General features: G+C 38.4%; 1 non-coding gene across 1 annotated transcript; it reads right to left on the reverse strand.

Annotated features, from left to right (window-relative positions):
* Window positions 1–594: 594 nt before the first annotated feature.
* Window positions 595–668, reverse strand: TRNAM-CAU. Its single transcript has one exon. It is a non-coding gene; the product is annotated as a tRNA-Met (tRNA).
* Between the last annotated feature and the right edge of the window lie 4,327 nt (window positions 669–4,995).

Genomic DNA, 4,995 nt, shown 5'->3' on the forward strand with positions numbered 1-4,995 from the left:
TTTATTCGTCTTGCAGTAGGAAATTTTTTGTTTTCTATGCTACGATCCCCATCAATTTCACTTGCCTGTCTACGGTTCCCTTGCGTGTGCTCGGGATAGGTGTTTTGTATAAATGTTTCGCCGTATTATTAAGTATTCTCCTTCAGTTTTTTTCTCTATCTAGAAGTGGAATAGAATAACCCGGTTGAAGGGTAATGATCATACGTCTGTAATGCATTGTATGTCCCAGAATAGGTCCTATTCTTCTACCCTTTCCAGGTAGTCGATGGCTATTCACAGCTACTACCTTAACACCAAAGAAGAGTTCGACCCAATGCTTTATTTATGTCTTAGTGAATCCCGATTCGACATTAAAAGTTGATTCTTTCCCAATAAACGAAGACTTTTTTCTGTAAATACTGCGTATTTGATTCCATCCATAAATCGACTTTCCCTCCTATGCTCTGAGTTCCAGTATCGATAAGAATTCGAGTTCTTATTGTTCTTATGTTATGGTATGAATATACCATACCAATTCGTTATGTATGGATGATGGATGAGATTCCATGGATAGAGAACCAGTTCCAATAGACTTATGGAACGTTCCCGTTCGCGTGCATCCAGCGGGAATTGAACCCGCAAATTTACCAATTATGAGTTGGGCGCTTTAACCATTCAGCCATGGATGCTTAACAGGGATCATCGTACATCGTAAATAACAAATTTTCATATAGAAAGGCATATCATAGAAAAATGAAATCGAAAATATTAGGCGATGACTATGAAAACACCTCTCTGGATCCTCGAATTGAAAGAGAGATTGAGAGGGATCAAGAATCCTAATTCTTGCTATTTGGACTGGATCCAATTCTATTGAATCTGACTCATAGTGATCATTTCTCTTTAGCAAAGAATGACCTTGGTTATCAAAGGATTGAACAACCGGGATCCATTTACTTATGATACCTAGTTGGCATTGATAACAAGGATCCAATGAATTATGAGTTTAATAGATCCCCTTTAGCAGAAAGACCTATATTCCTTGCTCATTATCAGACAATCACTTACTCAGGGGGGAGTATCCGAAACTATAGCTAGAGCAGCTATGGAGATAGCTGCCAGTAAAATGCCAATACGAAGTCAATTTATTCGATTAGAGATATAGAACCCCCTAAAACTAAACGGGTATTGAACATAAAAAAAAAGCCCCGTTTTTCTTTCTAAAAAGACAATATTTCTTTCATTCTTTTGCATTGAAATAACAAAACAAATTGAAATCAAAATAATATGATTCAACCTCAGACCCTTTTAAATGTAGCAGATAATAGTGGAGCTCGAAAATTGATGTGTATTCGAGTCATAGGAGCCGCTGGTAATCAGCGATATGCTCGTATTGGTGATGTTATTGTTGCTGTAATTAAAGACGCATTGCCGCAAATGCCCCTAGAAAGATCCGAAGTAATTCGAGCTGTAATTGTACGTACATGCATGTAAAGAGTTCAAATGTGAAGATGGTATAATAATCCACTATGATGACAATGCCGCGGTTATAATTGATCAAAAAGGAAATCCAAAAGGAACTCGAGTTTTTGGCGCGATTGCCGAAGAATTGAGAGGATTGAATTTTACCAAAATAGTTTCATTAGCTCCTGAAGTATTATAAATACTAGTTAAGTAAAATTTAGATCAAAGAATAAATTTAGTAGATTGTGTTTTACGTATATGTTTTAAAATCCAAAATGAAAAGAAAAAAAAAAGAAAACATGTTGATTATAGAAAAATTTGGAGGAACCTAGAATTAGAGTCTTATGGGCAAGGACACTATTGCTGATTTACTAACCTCTATACGAAACGCGGAGAAGCCATACCAATTGCACAATCAAAGAATCGGATCCAAGAAAAAATGATCAGATGATCACATAAAACTGTTGGGTTACTAATGCACATTGCAACCTTTTTCCACCTCAATGGCAATATGCGCATAAACTGCTTGTCATGTTCCGGCGCCGATCGAGCAAAGGATGCTGGCCGCAAGTTACCTTTTTAGAGAAACATCATACATAGGCGATTGTGTAAACTTCCTCCAAGACAACACGTAGAGAACAATTAGCGAGGACTCACGCCGGCTGACATGTACGTACTAAGTTGGTCGATCTGTTTCCTAGGATGTTCCAAATTAGTTGGTTAGCTGGTGACGTGATCAAGTGATATTAATTCATCAGCTCACGATTTGATTAACTAAAAGTAGAAGATCGTATTGCACCTGAGATTAGCGAGATCACTTCTGGGTCAGCCGAGTAGAGGGCCAACTCTGCAGCGACGTTGGAGACGGTGCGAACTTTTGCCGCGAGCTGCTGCTGCCATGACGCACAACCTCCACGATGCGGAGGCTACCGCGATGAATAGTGCAGAGGCGGCATGTCCCATAGATAGATCTTTGTACTCGCCAGATTTGGGTGGATGGAGCTGTTAGTTTTTGTAGGAACGGTGTTTTTTTTTCTAGGGAACGTGCAGAGTTGGCATCTCCCATAGATCTTTGTAGGAGAGGCTTCACGTGGGCGGCCACGCCGCACGGCCTCCATGATGCGGAGGCAACGTGCAGAGTTGGCATCTCCCATAGATCGCCATATTAGATCGATCTTTGGTATCGCCAGATTTTGGGAGGATGGAACGGTGTTTTTTTTTTCTAGGGAATGAGAGGCTTCACGTGGGAAAAGGATGACATCCAACGGCTGTAAAGGAGTTAAGGTTTAATCTGATGGATTAAATTTGTTAACCTTCAGGATTAACGTGGTGGCTTGATGGGAGTCTCCAATTAGTAAATATAAGATTGCTTGCGAAACCTTGATAAAGTATTGCAGAGATGTGAAGAAACTAACCTTGTTCTTAATTGGGAAAAATGCCACTTTATGGTTAATGAAGGAATTGTATTGGGACATAAAATTTCCGAAAGAGGTATTGAAGTTGATAGAGCTAAAGTTGAAGCAATTGAGAAGATGCCCTATCCTAGGTATGTTAAAGGTATTCGTAGTGTTCTTGGTCATTCTGGGTTTTATAGGAGATTTATTAAAGATTTCTCCAAGATTTCAAAGCCTCTTACTAATCTTCTTCAAAAAGATGTACCTTTTGTTTTTGATGATGATTGTAAGGAAGCTTTTGAAACTCTAAAGAAAGCCTTAACAACTGCTCCTGTAGTTGAACCTCCTGATTGGAATTTGCCTTTTGAAATTATGTGTGATGCTAGTGATTTTGCTGTAGGCGCTGTTCTTGGACAGCGAGTAGATAAAAAATTGAATGTTATTCATTATGCTAGCAAAACTCTTGATGCTGCTCAAAGAAATTATGCTACAACTGATAAAGAATTATTAGCTGTAGTCTTTGCTTGTGACAAGTTTAGACCCTATATTGTTGATTCAAAAGTTACAATTCATACTGATCATGCTGCAATTAGATACCTTATGGCAAAGAAAGATGCTAAGCTAAGGCTTATTAGATGGGTGCTTCTTTTGCAAGAATTTGATTTGCATATTATAGATAGTAAAGGTGCTGATAATCCTGTTGCTGATAATTTATCTAGATTGGAAAACATTACTTATGATCCTGTTCCTGTTAATGATAGTTTTCCAAATGAATAATTGGCTGTAATAAAGGTGAGCTCGCGAGATAGTCCTTGGTACGCTGATTATGCTAACTTTATTGTATCCAAGTATTTGCCTCCAACCTTTTCAGCTCAGCAAAGGAGGAAATTCTTTTATGACTTGAGGCATTATTTCTGGGATGACCCACACTTATATAAAGAAGGAGTGGATAGTATTCTGCGAAGATGTGTTCCTGAATATGAACAACAAGAGATACTACCTCAATTTCAAGGGTTAAGGCTTTAATTGTTTTTAGAAAAGTCAAAGCAAGTAAAGTTTGACCAAATTTTCAGAATAATCTACCAACAAATATAATCCTTAACCCTTGAAATTGACGACGTGGGCTTAGCCCAGTAGTTGAGGTCGCAGTGGCGCACCCCAACGACCGGAATTCGATTCCTGTCAGGGACGGATTTCGGAATTGTCACGTCAAGTCCCGCTTCTACTATATCAAAAAATATCTAGTTCCTCCTAGATACAGTTTCATTTTTTTTAGAGCACCGGGATGCTGAGCCTAGGTTTTATATACTACCTCAATTTCAAGGATTAAGGCTTATAATTTTTTAGAAAAGTCAAAGCAAGTAAAGTTTGACCAAATTTTCAGAATAATCTATCAACAAATATAAGCCTTAACCCTTGAAATTGATGACGTGGGCTTAGCCCAGTGGTGGGGGTTGTAGTGGCGCACCCCAATGACCGTAGTTCAATTCCTGTCAGGGATGGATTTTGGAATTGTCACGTCGAGTCCCGCTTCTACTATATCAAAAAATATCTAGTTCCTCCTAGACACGATTTCATTTTTTTAGAGCACCGGGATGCTGAATCTAGGTTTTATATACTACCTCAATTTCAAGGGTTAAAGCTTATACTTTTTTAGAAAAGTCAAGGCATTTAAAGTTTAACCAAAATTTCATAATAATCTATCAACAGATATGATATTTTGTAAATAGCGCATAAAAATATATTTCATTATCTATCTAATAATATTAATTTTATATTTTGCATGTTAATATTTTTTGATAAAAATTTGGTCAAACTTGACATACTTGGGATAGAGGTAGTATCTGCTTATCTCCTTGCACTCACATGTCGTATCATCCTTTGGATGTTAAGATGTCGCATCATCCAATGGAGTACCACTGTCCGCTGATCGCGAAGTCGCGGCCGTTCATTGAGACGAGATCAAATATTATCCTGCTGAAAAGATTTACTCGGGTAATCGATGGATCGATCCAGCCATCTTACTCCTATATCGTTGTTGTCAAAAAACAAAAAACCCCTAGTATGGTCGTCTTCACAAAAATAAGAAAGCCCTAGACGACTGCCACCGGCGGCCGGCTTAAAATGTGGGCGTGTCGTTCCTTCTTCAGCCGGCAAC

The sequence above is a fragment of the Lolium rigidum genome, chromosome 3 (assembly GCF_022539505.1).
Source record: "Lolium rigidum isolate FL_2022 chromosome 3, APGP_CSIRO_Lrig_0.1, whole genome shotgun sequence".
NCBI classification, from domain to species: Eukaryota; Viridiplantae; Streptophyta; class Magnoliopsida; order Poales; family Poaceae; genus Lolium; species Lolium rigidum.